This window comes from Salmo salar, chromosome ssa05, assembly GCF_905237065.1.
Source record: "Salmo salar chromosome ssa05, Ssal_v3.1, whole genome shotgun sequence".
In the NCBI taxonomy this organism is placed as follows: Eukaryota; Metazoa; Chordata; class Actinopteri; order Salmoniformes; family Salmonidae; genus Salmo; species Salmo salar.
The window spans coordinates 83,242,136-83,262,079 of record NC_059446.1 but is presented as its reverse complement, the minus strand read 5'-3'; the positions used below and the strand labels follow the sequence as shown (position 1 = coordinate 83,262,079).

Below are 19,944 nucleotides of genomic sequence, written 5' to 3'. Positions count from 1 at the left end.
AACGCATACGAACAAAACGCCGCTATTCGGATATAACGATGGATTATTTTGGACCAAACCAACATTTGTTATTGAAGTAGCAGTCCTGGGTGTGTATTCTGACGAAGACAACAAAAGGTAATGAAACTTTTATAATAGTAAATATGATTATGGTGAGTGCTAAACTTGCCGGGTGTCTAAATAAGCGAGCCCGTGATGCCTGGGCTATGTACTTAGAATATTGCAAAATGTGCTTTCACCAAAAAGCTATTTTAAAATCGGACATATCGAGTGCATAGAGGAGGTCTGTATCTATAATTCTTAAAATAATTGTTATGCTTTTTGTGAACGTTTATCGTGAGTAATTTAGTAAAATGTTAGCGAATTCCCCGGAAGTTTGCGGGGGGTATGCTAGTTCTGAACGTCACATGCTAATGTAAAAAGCTGGTTTTTGATATAAATATGAACTTGATTGAACAAAACATGCATGTATTGTATAACATAATGTCCTAGGGTTGTCATCTGATGAAGATCATCAAAGGTTAGTGCTGCATTTAGCTGTGGTTTTGTTTTTTGTGACGTTATATGCTAGCTTGAAAAATGGGTGTCTGATTATTTCTGGCTGGGTACTCTGCTGACATAATGTAATGTTTTGCTTTCGCTGTAAAGCCTTTTTGAAATCGGACAGTGTGGTTAGATTAACGAGAGTCTTGTCTTTAAAATACTGTAAAATAGTCATATGTTTGAAAAATGGAAGTTTTCGGATTTTAGAGGAGTTTGTATTTCGCGCCACGCCCATCATTGGATATTGGAGCAGGTGTTCCGCTAGCGGAACGTCTAGATGTAAGAGGTTAACACAACAAGGCTGTGGAATGGATATAATATTACTATATTTTGTTGTGAATAAGTTTAATAATGGTAGACTTATGTCAACAGGACAGGGATATATGACATCTGTAGGTGATCCAGGATTATTGAGGGTATCGAGATAAATTTAAGTAGATATGCAATATCTAGACAGGTGGATTATTCTAAGGTTCAGGAGTGCAACCAAGGAGACAATGAGACATTTAGTCAATATTTGGAAACAACCATATTATGAGAAAAAACTGGAGACAGAGAAGGACAGACGGAGAAATCCTCCCCTGCACTGCTGAAACCTTGAGGGTTGGGGAGTAGTAGGAAGAAAGGAGGGGGGCCAGCAGGAGTAGATAGGAAGAGAATTTGGTTCACTAAGCTCTAGGATATTAATTCATGGAGAGACTATCGGCTCCATTGGCAGGCATGTATTTTAGTTTTGATTTTAAGTTTATGTTTGGTAAATTCGCTAGGAGGAGATTAGTATAATTTTGTTGAAAGTAATTGTTACCCTAACTAAAAGGGCAATGAAAGCTTAGTTGGTTTCAGGTGTTAGACACTGAACCATTGCCCAGACACTATTCTGCACAGTAGGCCGAAATAGTAGCATTGACTAGAACCGGTGAAATAAGAAAGGAGAGAAAGTTACTATTTACACAGACAAGCACATAGACATTTAAAACCATACAAAACAGCACAGATACATCTTAAAGAAGGTAAAACACTTGACAGAGGATTGTTAAATTATAGCCAAGGATGAAGGCCCCAGGGAGAATTGGACATGTGGAAAATGAAATGGGGCATCCTACAAGAGAAGGTCTGACATAAGGATAATTTACTTATCCTACCAAAGACATTGTATGGATACGCAGCAATATTGATACATAGGCTAAGCAATGTATCAAGGGGAGGGAAGTATAGTAGAGTAGTTAGGAAAGAGTGATGGCCTAGAGGATAATTACTTAAACTTTTTTTTTTTTTGTAAGATATCCATTCCAACAGTTGGAAATGTACCTTATTGAGATATTCCGAAATGAGGGGAAGAAGGGGTGTTTAACAAGAATAGATAAGTATAGCAAATGGGTAGAAGCGTTCCCAACTTACTTGGTGGACATGATTATGGTAGCTAAAATATTAAGTCAAGATATTATCCCTAGAGTTGGTTTACTAGGAGCCATCTCTTTAAATGATGGATGACAGTTTAGCTAATCAGGTAGAGCCTATAGAATGCCAGAGTTAGAGATACCAGAACAGGTAGACATAGAAGTTGAAGAAATACTAGCAAAGCACATGAGAAGACTGTTTGTTAACCAAACCCATATGTCCAAGATTTTGTGTCCCACAGGTGAATTACAGGAGAAGGTGATTCACTCAATCCAACCAGGAGACTGGGTGTGGATCCAGTCCCTGAGGAGAAAAAACTGGAAGCAACACCGTTGGGAAGGCCCATACCAGGTTCTTTTAAACCACTGCCTTTGCCATTAGAAAAGCTGAGAGAGTCACTTGGGTCCACGTTACCCACTGCAAGGAGGTATGTACACATATGAACACTGCTGATCACACACAGAGTTAGGAGAAGAACCGATACCAACATGGTCCGGGGGTTACCTCTTTAACGAAGATTCCCTATCCCGACCGTTCATCACTGTGTGTGCTCCTAGAGGTGTGAGTATGGGGTGGTACCTAGCAGATCGACTAAGGGCAGGAGAGGGTTGGCGGTTTTTGGGAAGAGTAGAGACTCTGAGCTGCATCATAGTTTTGGTAACCTTTCTGATACATTCAGATCCACCACCTTCCGGTACTAATCATTGGATACCGTTGTCATTGAGAAGAAGTAGAAGATAAACTATATAATACACTGATGAGTGACATACAGAATAAGGAATCAAAGAAGATCAAGATGTAGAATTTAAGGTAAACATTAAACAATTTCCTGGGGAAGCAGACAACTGTACAGGAATTGGGGTTGGCCAGATTGAAGTACTCAGCCAACCCACCTCGGTTCACCTAAATTCCGGATGAATACCAGTGTTATAGATACAAGAATGGCACCGAGAACTTAGATGATTTTAATGGCTGAAAGTAATCGTTAACCTGTTAGGGCTAGGGGGCAGTATTGACACGGCTGGATAAAAAACGTACCCGATTTAATCTGGTTACTACTCCTGCCCAGTAACTAGAATATGCATATAATTATTGGCTTTGGATAGAAAACACCCTAAAGTTTCTACAACTATTTGAATGGTGTCTGTGAGTATAACAGAACTCATATGGCTGGCCAAAACCTGAGAAGATTTCAAGCAGGAAGTGGCCTGTCTGAGAAGTAGTTTTTCATCTTGGCTCTTTTTATTGAAGACTCAGGATCTGTGCAATAACGTGACACTTCCTACGGCTTCCATAGGTTCTCAGAGCCCGGGAAAAAGCTGAACGATATCGATGCAGGCTCTGGCTGAAACACATTATCGCGTTTGGCAATTGGCCACTCAGAGTACTATGGGCTTAGGCGCGTGCCCGCTTCGACTGAATGCTTTCTTTTCCTTTGTCTGTTTACCTAAAAGCAGATTCCCGGTCGGAATATTATCGCTTTTTTATGAGAAAAATGGCATAAAAATTGATTTTAAACAGCGGTTGACATGCTTCGAAGTACGGTAATGGAATATTTAGAATTTTTTTGTCACGAATTGCACCATGCTCGCCACCCTTATTTACCCTTTAGGATAGTGTCTAGAACGCACGAACAAAACGCCGCTGTTTGGATATAACGATGGATTATTTTGGACCAAACCAACATTTGTTATTGAAGTAGAAGTCCTGGGAGTGCATTCTGACGAAGACAACAAAGGTAATAACATTTTTCTTATAGTAAATCTGACTTTGATGAGTGCTAAACTTGCTGGGTGTCTAAATAGCTAGCCCTGTGATGCCGGGCTATCTACTGAGAATATTGCAAAATGTGCTTTCACCGAAAAGCTATTTTAAAATCGGACATATCGAGTGCATAGAGGAGTTCTGTATCTATAATTCTTAAAATAATTGTTATGCTTTTTGTGAACGTTTATCGTGAGTAATTTAGTAAATTCACCGGCAGTGTTCGGTGGGAATGCTAGTCACATGCTAGTCACATGCTAATGTAAAAAGCTGTTTTTTGATATAAATATGAACTTGATTGAACAAAACATGCATGTATTGTATAACATAATGTCCTAGGGTTGTCATCTGATGAAGATCATCAAAGCTTAGTGCTACATTTAGCTGTGGTTTGGGTTTATGTGACATTATATGCTAGCTTGAAAAATGGGTGTCTGATTATTTCTGGCTTGGTACTCTGCTGACATAATCTAATGTTTTGCTTTCGTTGTAAAGCCTTTTTGAAATCGGACAGTGTGGTTAGATTAACGAGAGTCTTATCTTTAAAATGGTGTAAAATAGTCATATTTTTGAAAAATTGAAGTAATAGCATATCTAAGGTATTTCAATAACGCGCCACAGGATTCAACTGGCTGTTGAGTAGGTGGGACGCAAGCGTCCCACCCAGCCCATAGAGGTTAATGTGACTGACTTAAGTTTGAAAGCACAGGAGAAAATGTTTAACCTCATAGCACCTATAACTGATGTAGGGTGGGCCAGTACCAGTAAAGGATGCATACGACAGAAATTACCACAAAGGGTGGTTAGGAACTTGCGCCCTGGGGTTATTGGTCCAACCAGTTCGAGTTAGTCATCAGAGGCCAGTTATAGGAGGCTAAAGTAGGCACAGGAGGAGTTTTGACCAGGATGGGAGTAGCTTTACAAGATGGATGCTATTGGCATCCTCAGGGAAGTTCCAGATGAATACAAAGCTATGAATCAAATATGTGAAGGCTTTAACACTACATTATTTTGGTGGTTGACAATAAATAGAAATGTGGATTGGATTAATGACATCTTTAATAATCAACAGAGATTCATGAATGAAAACGGGGATGCAGTAAAGAGGTTCTCTGACCAATTATCCGCCACCTCCCTCATGACCTGGTAAAATAGACTGACTCTCGATATGTTATTGGCAGAAGAGGGCAGTGTAGGTAGAATGATTAGGTTCAGCGCTACACGTACATTCCTGATAACACATCCCATGTTTGGGAAATGGAAAAGTGTTGTAAGAACTGTATTATGGGCTGCTTTCACCCATATGAGTGTGTTTGTGTTGTGTGGATGTTGTCTCGTCCCATGTGTGAGAGGTTTAATCACCAGGACTCTAGAGAGATCGATGACGCAGCAGATGGTGAGATATGGACCAATTCCGAGCTCCGATCAGTGGGATGGCGAATGCGGGCCTCCAGGCCAGGAAGATGGCTCCGTTTCTTTCAATAACGAGGAGCCAATGTTTGATGAAACAATTTTCAACGTTTAGATAGAATTTTCAATGTTTTGATAGACTGTTCCTTTAATGAAAATGATGATGAAAATCCTGAATCGAAGTGTCATAATTGGAAATAGGCCTAGGACAGTAATGGAGGAGTAGGAGGAATATTCATGTATTGGTTTTGTTTAATCCTTGTATCACAATTAATTTCCATATAGCGTGTGATTAGTTGTATTTCCATATAGCGTGTGATTATTTGTATTTCCATATAGCGATTATTTGTATTTCCATATAGCGTATAATTATGTGTGATTACATATAGAATGTGATTAGTAGGGTTCTCATATAGCATCTGATCATCATGGTGAATTATTGAATCATTTAAGGGTGGAATTGATAAGAGAATTATCTAATAAAGGTAAATGAATCAATAAACCATGATGAATTATTAGTCATACAGCAGGGTTAATGAATAATCAATGTAATGATCAATGTAGGGATCGATTGGTCTGATTAGTTCCGGAAAGTCCAGGAACCACTGGAGAGGGAAAGAAATGTGTGTATGCAATTAGTATAGCTACAGAAGCAGATGGTCAAGGGAGTAAAACTTCAGAGAGTTCCTAACCTTGAAGGAAAGGAACAGGCTGAGCCAGAAGGTGATAAACAGAGTGAGAAGTTTATGGGGGTTGCAGGTCACCAACGGATTGTGTGTAAATGCATGTGCGTAAGTAAGCAAGAACTATATAATGACTGTTTTGTTATCCTGACGCCAGAACGTTCTCTGAATAAAGCTACAGAAACCTTTTGCAGAAAGCTGAGTCCTTGCCTAATTATTTTAACCCATTGTCTTACAAACCTTGGGCATTAGTTAAGGCGAATTGATTATTGATTATTATCATCAAGATATAAAATTCCTTTAACAGTGGTGTTGGAGGGCCAGTAGGAGTCACTCTTTCCTCTGGTCTAAAATAATATCCCAGGACAGTGATTGGGGACATGTGCTGTCTTTCGGGTGGGACGTTAAACAGGTGTCCTGACTCTCTGTGGTCACTAAAGATCCCATGGCACTTATTGTTAGAGTAGGGGTGTTAACCCTGGTGTCCTGGCTAAATTCCCAATCTGGCCCTCATACCATCACGGTCACCTAATCATCCCAAGCTTACTATTGGCTCATTCACCCCCCCTCCCCTGTAACTATTCCCCAGGTCATTGCTGTAAATGAGAATGTGTTCTCAGTCAACTTACCTGGTTAAATAAAACATATGCTTCTAAATAGCACTTTCGGTTTGAACGGGAATCCCGGTAATTTCTTGCAATTTGGTAGAAAATTGGTAGATTCTCTGGAAAAGATATGTCCCTACATGACCAATGAGGCCTACCCTCCTCCCCCAGCCATTGGGATGAACTTTGCGGGACCCCCACCCGAATACTCTACCAGGTACGGACGAGACATGGAGACAACTGTTCCTTTAATGTTTTGTACTCATCTCATTAAAAATGGATTCATACTAAAGACTAGGTCAGAATACATTTGGACTCCCTCGCTCTTTGTCTTTCCCTCTCAAATCAACTCTTTACCGTGAAATGCTTGCTTACGAGCCCACCCCAACGATGCAGAGAACAAAACTATAGAATATATATATATAATATATATACACTGCTCAAAAAAATAAAGGGAACACTTAAACAACACAATGTAACTCCAAGTCAATTACACTTCTGTGAAATCAAACTGTCCACTTAGGAAGCAACACTGATTGACAATACATTTCACATGCTGTTGTGCAAATGGAATAGACAACAGGTGGAAATTATAGGCAATTAGCAAGACACCCCCAATAAAGGAGTGGTTCTGCAGATGGGGACCACAGACCACTTCTCAGTTCCTAGGCTTCCTGGCTGATGTTTTGGTCACTTTTGAATGCTGGCGGTGCTTTCACTCTAGTGGTAGCATGAGACGGAGTCTACAACCCACACAAGTGGCTCAGGTAGTGCAGCTCATCCAGGATGGCACATCAATGTGAGCTGTGGCAAGAAGGTTTGCTGTGTCTGTCAGCGTAGTGTCCAGACTATGGAGGCGCTACCAGGAGACAGGCCAGTACATCAGGAGACGTGGAGGAGGCCGTAGGAGGGCAACAACCCAGCAGCAGGACCGCTACCTCCGCCTTTGTGCAAGGAGGAGCAGGAGAAGCACTGCCAGAGCCCTGCAAAATGACCTCCAGCAGGCCACAAATGTGCATGTGTCTGCTCAAATGGTCAGAAACAGACTCCATGAGGGTGGTTTGAGGGCCCGACGTCCACAGGTGGGGGTTGTGCTTACAGCCCAACACCGTGCAGGACGTTTGGCATTTGCCAGAGAACAAAAAGATTGGCAAATTCGCCACTGGCGCCCTGTGCTCTTTACAGATGAAAGCAGGTTCACACTGAGCACGTGACAGACGTGACAGAGTCTGCTGACGCCGTGGAGAACGTTCCGCTGCCTGCAACATCCTCCAGCATGACCGGTTTGGTGGTGGGTCAGTCATGGTGTGGGGTGGCATTTCTTTGGGGGGCCGCACAGCCCTCCATGTGCTCGCCAGAGGTAGCCTGACTGCCATTAGGTACCGAGATGAGATCCTCAGACCCCTTGTGAGACCATATGCTGGTGCGGTTGGCCCTGGGTTCCTCCTAATGCAAGACAATGCTAGACCTCATGTGGCTGGAGTGTGTCAGCAGTTCCTGCAAGAGGAAGGCATTGATGCTATGGGCTGGCCCACCCGTTCCCCAGACCTGAATCCAATTGAGCACATCTGGGACATCATGTCTCGCTCCATCCACCAATGCCACGTTGCACCACAGACTGTCCAGGAGTTGGCGGATGCTTTAGTCCAGGTCTGGGAGGAGATCCCTCAGGAGACCATCCGCCACCTCATCAGGAGCATGCCCAGGCGTTGTAGGGAGGTCATACAGGCACGTGGAGGCCACACACACTACTGAGCCTCATTTTGACTTGTTTTAAGGACATTACATCAAAGTTGGATCAGCCTGTAGTGTGGTTTTCCACTTTAATTTTGAGTGTGACTCCAAATCCAGACCTCCATGGGTTGATAAATTGGATTTCCATTGATTCTTTTTGTGTGATTTTGTTGTCAGCACATTCAACTATGTAAAGAAAAAAGTATTTAATAAGATTATTTCTTTCATTCAGATCTAGGATGTGTTGTTTAAGTGTTCCCTTATTTTTTTGAGCAGTATATAATATATATATACAGTACCAATCAAAAGTTTGGACACACCTACTCATTCAAAGGTTTTTCTTTATTTTGACTATTTTCTACATTGTAAAATAATAGTGAAGAACTCAAAACTATGAAATAAGACATATGGAATCATGTAGTAACCAAAAAAGTGTTGAACATATCAAAATCAATTTTATATTTATATAGACTCTTCAATGTAGCCACCCTTTGCACACTCTTGGCATTCTCTCAACCAGCTTCACCTGGATTGCTTTTCCAAAAGGACAGATTTCCACCGGTCTAATGTCCATTGCTGGTGTTTCTTGGCCCAAGCAAGTCTCTTCTTCTTATTGGTGTTCTTTAGTAGTGGCTTCTTTGCAGCAATTTGACCATGAAGGCCTGATTCACGTAGTCTCCTCTGAACAGTTGATGTTGAGATGTGTCTGTTACTTGAACTTTACAGCAGAGGTAACTCTGGGTCTTCCTTTCCTGTGGCGGTCCTCATGAGAGACATAGCGCTTGATGGATTTTGCAACTGCACTTGAAGAAACATTCAAAGTTCTTGCCATGATATGCCTTCCCTGTAGCTCAGTTGGTAGAGCATGGTGTTTGCAACACCAGGGTTGAGGGTTCGATTCCCACGGGGGGCCAGCACAGGAAAAAAAACAATGTATGAAATTGTATGAAATGTATGCATTCACTACTGTAAGTCGCTCTGGATAAGAGTGTCTGCTAAATGACTAAAATGTAAAATGTAAAAAATATGGACTTGGTATTTTACCAAATAGGGCTATCTTCTGTATACCACCCCTACCTTGTCACAAAACAAGTGATTGGCTCAAACGCACTAAGAAGGAAATAAATTCCACAAATTAACTTTGAACAAGGCACACCTGTTAAATGAAATGCATTCCAGGTGAGTACCTCATGAAGCTGGTTGAGTGAATGCCAAGAGTGTGCAAAGCTGTCATCAAGGCAAAGGGTAGCTACTTTGAAGAATCTCAAATATAAAATATATTTTCATTTGTTTAACACTTTTTTGGTTACTACAGGATTCCTTATGTGTTATTTCATATTTTTGATGTTCTACAATGTAGAAAATTGTAAAAAAAATAAACTTTTGACTGGTACTGTATATATTGTAACGCGAGGAATAAAATACCCAAGAATAAAGCTATATACAAGGAGTACCAGTTCCAGATCAGTGTGCAGGGGTACGAGGTATTTGAGGTAGATATGTACAAGAAGGCAGGGTAAAGTGACTAGGCATCAGGATATATAATAATAATAGCAAAATAAAGAACAGAGCAGCAGCTGCAAATGATGTGTGTGTTTGTGAGAGTGTGTAATGTGTATGCATGTGTGTTTGGGTTGTGTCGGTTTGTGTGTGTGTGTGTGTGTGTGTGTGGGAGTGTGAATGTAGTGTGTGTGAGTGTGCATATGCTTTGTATACAGTCTAGTGATTGTGCGTAGGGTCAGAGCAAGACCCTTTAACTTTTTGAGGATGCGAGTGCCCATGCCAAATATTTCAGCCTCCTGGCGCGCCCTCTTCACGACTGTGCAGGTGTGTGTGGGCCATGTTAGGTCGCCAAGGAACAGCCCTGTTGATGTGGATGGGGACGTGCTCTCCCCCTCTTGCTCCTGTAGTCCACGATCAGCTCCTTGGTCTTACTGGCATTGAGGGAGAGGTTGTCCTGGCACCACAATGCCAAGTCTCTGACCTCTCATCGCCTTCGTGTCGTCAGCAAACTTGACACACTGGGTCCCGACACACTGGGTCCCAACCCACTGGCTCCAACCTCCTGTCTCCAACCCTCTGGATCCAATCTCCATCTCTTCATTACTTGGTTATGAAAACCCCCTGGCCCCAACGCACTGGCCCAACCTCTCTTCATTACTTTCTTATGAAAAATCCCTGGCCACAACACACTGGTCCCAACCCCTGGTCCCAAACCCCTGGCCCAACCTCCATATCTTCATTACTTGAAAGGAAATCATTCTCCAACACACTAGAGCTCTGTCTTTTCGTGGCGTTGTAATTGAACAGGGACTACACAGTTGAATGCGGGGAGGTGTATGTATGCATTGATTCACATCCACCCCAAGGTCCAGGAGTTGCTTGACCGTGCTGATCATGCCGCTGAAGGCTGCAGAGTGGAGAGGGGTGTAGGCCTTCTTGTCTTTACAGGACACCTCTGATCCATGAGAGGCCAGCAGTTTCACCTCCTCAATGTGCACTATGGGGGAGGGGAAGAGAGACAGAGTGAGAAACAGAGATGGAGAGAGAGAGAGACATGCAAAGAGATAGGCTGAGATATAGAGGGAGAGAGGTTAGTTTACAGTGGTACACAGCACCATTAGCAATACCTACATCGTGTTAGTACAATTGAAAACCTACATCTTATCAACATACTTAGTCCATCATTCTGACATAATAACACACTAGAGGTAGACCATACAGCTGAGCTGTGAGGGTAACACACAGCCAATTCATTCACTCACTGGGATAAGGACATTAGTCAGAATGTAAATGATGTGGTCAACTCATTACCCATGTAAGCAGCCCAGTGGATTGCTCGGCGGTCCTTCTTGTCAAAAGCATTAATGTTGGCTCCTCTGGAGAGAAGCAGCCTCACCATCTAACAGGAAAAGGAGAGAGAAACAAAACACAGGCTGAGGAAAACTAAAGCAAAATCTGCAAAAATCTGGCATCAAAGCCTCTCTTGAACAAACTCAAGCATACAACTAGGGCTGTGACGGTCATGGGACTTCCGGTGTTGGTGATTGGCGTGCCGTATGTACACAGTCATCGACATAACTGACAGCCGACGGACGGACGGACGGGGGAAACATTAGCAAAGGAAAACAGAGTGTTTAGGCCTAACTGTCTTGCTCATAGGCATGCGAGTCTCAAGTTAAGGGGAAGCTAATTTTCACCATAAAAAATATATAAAGCATTCTATGCATCATCACATTTACAGACTTATGTAAGATAGCTAACTATTGCTAATGTGATTAGTAAATTGGATAGTCATTATTTAGGCTAATAATATAACTCAATCACCGTTCGCAAAAAAACGGCTGTTCAATGCAGCGCGTGATGGAGTAAGGCTAGGCTAGGCTATATCAGATATGTTTCTCTTTACAGGAAAAAAAATTGGCCTTTTTAAAATATGTTTTATCGTGCAATTCTACTACACTTTATATGACTATAGAGATTAGCAGAATCTTTTTCAATATGACTTTCAAGTGGCACTGACCCAGGGATAAAGAAAGTGAATATGCACACTCACCGGGGATATAGCCAATGCCAAAAATACTGTTCGCTCAATTAAGTTGAGAATTTTGATAACTAAAAGACAGATTAGTCTTTTCATTGTCTTCTCTTTGAAGCAATAGCCAATTGCTTTCCAAACTATGTTAGCCTGAGATAGTGTTCAGTCTTTCGTGAGATGCACTGTCAGGCTCATGTAAGAAGTCATATTTACACTTGACCACGTCTGACAGACAAGGGTGGAAAAGACAAAAAACTGGTAATAACCAGGGTTGAGTCCCAAATGGCAACCCTATTCCCTATATCGTACACTACTTTTGACCTGAGCCCATAGGGCTTTGGTTTAAAGTAGTGCACGAAGTAGGGTATAGGTTGCCATTTGGGATGCAGCCCCAATGTCAAAATCTCTTTATTTCAGGAATTGTATCCAAAACCCAAGTGACTTACTGTCTATTCCCGTCTTGAAAGTCCACTGCACTCTGGAGGTCAGCATTTCCAATCAGCAAACGCAAACACTCTGAATGACCGTTGGTAGCTAGAGGAGGACAAACAGAGAGGATATAAGAATGTCAGATGATTGACCGTTGGTAGCTAGAGGAGGATAAACAGAGAGGATATAAGAATGTCAGATGATTGACCGTTGGTAGCTAGAGGAGGATAAACAGAGAGGATATAAGAATGTCAGATGATTGACCGTTGGTAGCTAGAGGAGGATAAACAGAGAGGATATAAGAATGTCAGATGATTGACCGTTGGTAGCTAGAGGAGGATAAACAGAGAGGATATAAGAATGTCAGATGATTGACCGTTGGTAGCTAGAGGAGGATAAACAGAGAGGATATGAGCAGATTGCTGGACGACTATAACCTTCACATGAACAGACAGATTTCTAGAACAGTGGTGTTGCTAGATGACATCCTCATGATGTTAACACAGCAGATAATAAAGAATTTTGGGGCTGAGGCCATCGAAGCCTGTCACCTGCTAGCTGTGTACCTGGCTCTGGATAGAAGTCTCCCCTGTGCACTGATGTAGGATCAGCTTACCCTCCCTAGATCCTCAATCATTAGTGGAGAACATGACAAAAAAATGACCTTAGATCAGTGTCTAGTGTGTATTTTCACACTATACCATGTAACATCCCTAGAGTGGACATTGTCGTCCTAGCAACATGACCAAACAAATGGCCATCTTGGTCAGGAAAACTTTTTAATTACAGAAGCTCTATGTGATATTCTATGTGTACATGCAGTGTGGATGGGGGTCCTCTTCAGGGTGAAGTCCTTAACCAGGATGGAGGCTCCCTGGTTGATGAGGACGTCAACACACTCCACATGGCTTTTTAAGGCAGACAGGTCCAGAGGGTGCGCCCCTGGCTGTCCCTCACGTCTAGATCCAGCAGAGACTGAACCAGAACCTCCATAGCATGGTGGTGGCCGTGGTACGCCTGAATAGAAACACAAACACAGTCTCAAGCAAAGTCCAGTGGTACGCCTGAATAGATATATAATCAATGTCCTATAGTAGACCAGTGGTACGCCTGAACAGAAATACAGTGCTAGACCTCTAAAGTAGACCAGAGTCTTTCAATCGGGAGCCCATTTTTGCTCCCGCCCAGCATCAACATCGGAGGTCCCTGCCAAGCGTGGGATTGAGAAACAAACACTCTACTTCTCCTCTGAGGTTGATTAACTCAAATGGCAAAATAAGGAAATCATCCTCATCATCACTGTGTAGAATATGCATGTATTTTACACGAATCAGGAATAGATAGGAATTTGGTGTGTGAGTCTGTCTGGACAGTCAACTTCCTGTGGAAAATCAACACCATGCCTGCTTCCCAGATAGCACCCTATTCCCTATGTAGTGAACTACTTTTGATCAGGGCCTATAAGGATCTGGTCAAAAGTAGTGTACTAAATAGGGAATAGGGTGCCATTTGTCATATGGAGACCACTACAGGAGCAGGTAGGCTTTACTCACAGCGAGGTGTAGAGGGCTGATGGGAGCTCTGACATCAAAGTCGTTCAGGATGTCTGTCCCTGAGCTTTCAATTAGTTGAGGAAAGACAAGGACGGCCAGTTCAGACTTGTAACATATTTACTTGGAAGGTTAGTCTAGTAGCATGTGTAACATGGTAAATCTCAGTGACCAGCCCCTGCAGACATACTGGGGTGTTGCATCCATACCTTAAACAAGCAAGTGTGAGGAAAAGTTACCAACTGGCACTTACCACATCTAAAGGTGTTTCACTTGCAATCTGGAAAAAGAACATCAAGAGTGACGATGCGTCCACGACAAACATGCAGCCACACCTTAAAACCTACTGTTGGGTTCTGAGAATATGAAATATACTAATTCATGTCACTGAGGGAGAGAGCTTAATGTATAACGTTTACATTATGTCAGGTTAGGGGTCACATCCACTTGAATGTCCTTCATATGACGAACCTCCTACAGAGCAAATGAGGAAAATATGATATATTATGATTTATGTTAGTAACAATACAATATGGGAATTTTATCCCAAAGCTACCTACAGCTAACATATATATATTTAAGTATGTGATCTATGTAAATAAATAAATATATCACAGCTGTAAAACTGTATGGTGGAGGCCTACCCATTTCCCAGGAGCATTGTAAAAAGTGGATTTGGGTACAGTGTTTATTTCCCCCTAATATCTTTGAAGATTCTGAGACCATTAGGGTTAAACATTACAGATATAAATGCAATATATGGAGTAGAAAAGATTGCCTGCCCACCAAAGAATCAACATATGTTCTACATGGTCTATTTCTATCTGAATGTAACACCTCAATCAAGCTTGTTAATTGATCGTTAAGTCATGTTTGTCAGGTAAACGGTCATTAGTGGCCTATATAAGCCTCATACAGGCCATGGGAAGACATTACCTGTTGATAACACAGACTATTCTCATGATCATGGGAGGTGTGAGAGAATTGCTGCTCTTTGTGATGACTGTGGGGGTTGTCAAAGGTTGGTTCACTAACGTTTTATTTGGATTGAAGGGATTTGTTTGGGAAATATGCTTAACTTTATAAGTTGGAGATTCAAATTTGACTGTCTGTTTCTTCCGCATTGGTCATCTATTATTAATATATGTAGCTATTTTGTGTGAACTCAACTTCTGTCAACACTTTCTCCTCAGTTTCTTGTTACCCTGTTGGAAAGTCCCAGAAGCAAGATCAAGTCTCTCTGCAGAGGAGACTTGGAGGTAAGTGTTTCTTTCCACAACCCTTCTAGCTATGTTCTTTGTCACTGTCTATGGTGCTGCTGTGTTTGACACTCATTCAACACCATAGAGTAACTCAGTCTAAATAACGTTGTCAAAGCCTTTGATTTGGTAATTTTGCTTGTGTACCTTAACCTACGTTTTTCAGAGCTGTCATCAAATGACGTCTCCATTGAGCATGCCCTGGCCTTGCTCCGATCCATAGGGTCTGACGCTAAACAAGACAGAGAAGGTACGGCCTGAAACATATACTTTGAAAACTGTTGGGTTCAACATTCGACTGGCAATTCGGCCTAGACCGTGTGGAACAGATGTGTTGCTGTAGAATACCCAACTGTTCCTTTTGTTTTTTCTATAGAGTATTTAGAGACTAACGAAGTAGAATCCCAAGCTTCTCCAAACCATGGTAGCTCTCAGGCAAATGATGCCCTGTCCTCTGAGGAGAAGCTGAGGCGCATGTCCTCTGACGACGCTGCGACTGGCCCGTCTGACGACGCTACCTCTGAAGCTGCGACTGGCCCGTCTGACGACGCTACCTCTGAAGCTGCGACTGGCCCGTCTGACGACGCTACCTCTGAAGCTGCGACTGGCCCGTCTGACGACGCTACCTCTGAAGCTGCGACTGGCCCGTCTGACGACGCTACCTCTGAAGCTGCGACTGGCCCGTCTGACGCACGCTACCTCTGAAGCTGCGACTGGCCCGTCTGACGACGCTACCTCTGAAGCTGCGACTGGCCCGTCTGACGACGCTACCTCTGAAGCTGCGACTGGCCCGTCTGACGACGCTACCTCTGAAGCTGCGACTGGCCCGTCTGACGACGCTACCTCTGAAGCTGCGACTGGCCCGTCTGACGACGCTACCTCTGAAGCTGCGACTGGCCCCGTCTGACGACGCTACCTCTGAAGCTGCGACTGGCCCGTCTGACGACGCTACCTCTGAAGCTGCGACTGGCCCCGTCTGACCACGCCTCTGAGGAACTGCGTCTGGCCGCTACCTCTGAAGCTGCGACTGGCCCCCCGTCTGACCGCCTCTGAGAACTGTTGGCCGCTACCTCTGAAGCTGCGACTGGCCCCCGTCTGACCGCCTCTGAGGAACTGTCTGGCCGCTACCTCTGAAGCTGCGACTGGCCCCCGTCTGACCATGCCTTTGAGGAACTGGCCCGTCTGGCCGCTACCTCTGAAGCTGCGACTGGCCCCCGTCTGACCACGCCTCTGAGGAACTGGCCCGTCTGGCCGCTACCTCTGAAGCTGCGACTGGCCCCCGTCTGACCATGCCTTTGAGGAACTGCCTCTGGCCGCTACCTCTGAAGCTGCGACTGGCCCCCCGTCTGACCAGCCTCTGAGGACTGTCTCCGCTACCTCTGAAGCTGCGACTGGCCCCCGTCTGACCACGCCTCTGAAGCTGGACCGTCTGGCGACGCTACCTCTGAAGCTGCGACTGGCCCCCCGTCTGACCATGCCTCTGAGGACTGTCTGGCCGCTACCTCTGAAGCTGCGACTGGCCCCCGTCTGACCGCCGCTACCTCTGAAGCTGCGACTGGCCCCGTCTGACGACGCTACCTCTGAAGCTGCGACTGGCCCGTCCGACGCCGCTACCTCTGAAGCTGCGACTGGCCCGTCTGACGCACGCTACCTCTGAAGCTGCGACTGGCCCGTCTGACGACGCTACCTCTGAAGCTGCGACTGGCCCGTCTGACGACGCTACCTCTGAAGCTGCGACTGGCCCCCGTCTGACGACGCTACCTCTGAAGCTGCGACTGGCCCGTCTGACGACGCTACCTCTGAAGCTGCGACTGGCCCCCGTCTGACGACGCTACCTCTGAAGCTGCGACTGGCCCGTCTGACGACGCTACCTCTGAAGCTGCGACTGGCCCCGTCTGACGACGCTACCTCTGAAGCTGCGACTGGCCCGTCTGACGACGCTACCTCTAAGGAACTGTTCACCGCTTCATCGGAGCCCCCGTTGACCACAAACATGGATATCTGACGTGGGACATGCAAGAGTTCATGGGTACTCTAGTCCAGGTTGTCTGTGTGTGTAACTGCATTTGCTTGTTTTGGCTCAATTAAACATTAACTGTAATACTTGTGTCCTCAGTATTGTTTTGGCGGTTCCTACTTGGCAACATTTATTTTCTGCAATATATTAATACTTTGACCCCTGTGTTTAAGCTACATTTGCTCAGTGTTGGTCAATTTATGCTAGTAGCATCACTGATGTGGAATGGGTTCTAGTTCATTTTAACTTGATGGTTGTGGAACACAGTGTCTGGGGTTGGTACATATGAGGATGTTGCTAGAATCGGGGTTTCAGTGCTAACTAATATCACGGTTGTCAACTTGCATTTAAATTACTCTGCTGGGTGTCTTCTCTCCTGACTGACTTGGTTTCCTATTAGTGAATGCTTACATGTGAAACCAGCTCTCGTCTCATTAGCCCATCGTTTTGGCGGTTGGTCTTCATATCCCAGTGACAATCCAAACTTTCAGGTTAAATAAGTCAATGCTAACCTGCTTTAGCTGGCAGGCTGCTATCAGGTCCTAGCTCTCCCAGAGTTGCTTGTAGCGCCTCTAACCTAGGGTTTGATGGGGGGGAACAGTTTTACCAGGATTTCCCACCCACTCCGATTACATGGGAGAAATTAACCGGTTAATTTCTATGAAAAGCGTGAGGTGAAGTCTGTTCATACAGGCCTTCTCTATCCGCATGATCAACGCTCGGGGTGTGCGTCGTACTTATAGTCGCCATGAATTCAAAGAGCATGTACACGCAACCTTTAAATGCAGTTAATACAGCAACAAAATTGGCTCCAACTTTTGAGCTACCGGTAGGTATCTGCTTTAATTCAAAACAATTTCTGTGGCACCGCTTTACTCACTTATGCCAACCTGAATTCAGCCTGTTTTGAAGCAAGTTAAACCGTTACGGCCTATGCAAATATTTTGTTTGCTACAGGGTAGGCCTTCCAGGTTATTTTATGTAGCAGGGGCGAAAATCTGATATCAACTTTGGAGGGGACAATTACATGACATTTTCTGAAGAGCAATTCCTGAGGGGGACACCAAAAGTAGTGCTGTAACACACAGCCTACGTTGTAATATGGTAAATGTATATTGAGGAACCAAAGAAATAAGGTGTTTGCCGTACTCCTAACTACCGGTACCCAAAACTACACAACTAATCACAACAGCAATACCATTGCCTTTAACAGATCTTAGTTCAGTCACCAGTGTAAGTTGAGAGTGGGGGTATCCATGGCATTTTCCAATTATGTTCCTATTTTACAAGTCAAAAAAATGGAGAACCTTTCATAATGTTGCCAAACAAAGACTCAACAAACTTACCTGAGACTCCCTGTCTCTGCCAGTCTGTCCCCAGCTCTGCCGTCTGTGTGCCATCTGTTGCCTGCTCTGCCTAATGACATCATTGTGAAACATTTTCATTAGCATTTCACTTCTTTCTTATGAACATTTTATCAACTAGTCTTTGAGATATTAGGCTACTAGGGTTCTTACTTTGCGTTTTGGTGTACTGAAAAATACTCTGATGTCCGCCATTTTTCTACCTGGCTGGCCACACACACACACACACACACAGTGTGTAGGTTATTTACAGTAGGAGATGGGCTTCTATCATATCTTCTATCATTCTATATGGGCTTCGATCTAAAAGGTAGCTAGCAAATGTGAAACGGATTGCAGTGACAAGAGTTGACAGCTGTATGAGTTCACCATTTACACAACATATGCTGCAACCTTTTGTAATTTTAACCGTTTGTTTCATATTGGCTGGCTTCCAACAATAGCTGAATTTGCAAAGCTAGCGAGCACAAATTCCGTTTCAGTGGTGTTTGCTATAATCTTTGCTACCCGGGTTAAATAAAGGTGAAATAAAATAAATAAAAAAGTTCCCTTGCGACAATTTAGCTTTTGCAACGAGACCATTAAATATATTTAAGACAACGGTAGAAGAGAGTGTAGTTCTGTTCAGTTTGGACTTCAGTTTATCGCTAACCTTATCACAGGGACTTTGAAGCACTAACTTACATTGCTGATCTTGGAATAAATTGACGATAGCAAAGATTCCATCTTTGACGACGCCACATAAATGGAATAGGTACTAGCTAGCTTAATAGTTAATATTTGCACGCTAGCTCTGCAAATTCAGCTAGTGTGTGTGTGTGTGTGAACCCTGCCAACATAAAACAAATCATTGCTATGGCGCGATTGACTGGATTAACCTCATGTCAGTCACGTGCATTGAGTGCCTTTCAGACAGTAGATACGAACCCTCTGTTACCTTGCCAACTAAGGAACTGGCAGTGGATCAAACCATTGTGAGGCAAAGGGTGGGGGGTCGCAATCTTTTGAAACTTAAAAAAGCTCTATTAAGTGTCTATAATCAGCACAATTGCTTTCATTGCGTATTATTATTATTATTTAAATTACAGAGTTATGTTTACAGTGATATATTGGGGGGACAAATCATATTTTTCCCAGGATGGGGGGGTCGTGTACCCCCGTCCCCCCTGGGATTTCCGCCCCTGTTATGTAGCCTAAGATTGTGTATTGAATGTTATTCTACATTTGTTTGTCTGGGTCTTGAGAATCAGTTACCCTTTCTGACCAAGTCTGTAAAATAATGCGAGAACTGGGGGTATTTTGTCCTGAATAAAAGTAATAACGGAGAAGAATTGCAGGGTCTTGACAAGTTAATTTGATTGTGTAGGCTCACGTTTAATTTATGCTGTGACTAAATGAATATTAACTTGATAATTGACTTTATTGCTGGAGAACAGATGCAATAGGTAGGCCTGAGAAGATTTGATGTAAATATAGCTGAAGAATGGCACATGATAAACTGCGGGTTTAGATTCACGTGCAATTGATCAACTGCGGCGCTATCCATTGTGCTGAATCTCCGCTACAGCGTAACTGTTAGATTATCAGAGATTCAGATTTGTTTCCTCTGACAAAATCATCACAATAACCGAAGTATAAACAGCCACAACC

At 43.5% G+C, this 19,944-nt stretch overlaps 1 pseudogene across 1 annotated transcript in view; it reads left to right on the top strand.

Moving 5' to 3' along the window:
- Positions 1-17,014, top strand: part of LOC123743193 (polysialoglycoprotein-like) — a 28,272-nt pseudogene extending 11,258 nt beyond the window's left edge. The window contains exons 8-9 of the transcript XR_006770018.1: positions 15,384-15,887; positions 16,463-17,014. The product of XR_006770018.1 is annotated as a polysialoglycoprotein-like (transcript). The remainder of the gene's footprint in view (positions 1-15,383; positions 15,888-16,462) is intronic.
- The last annotated feature ends 2,930 nt before the right edge of the window (positions 17,015-19,944 follow it).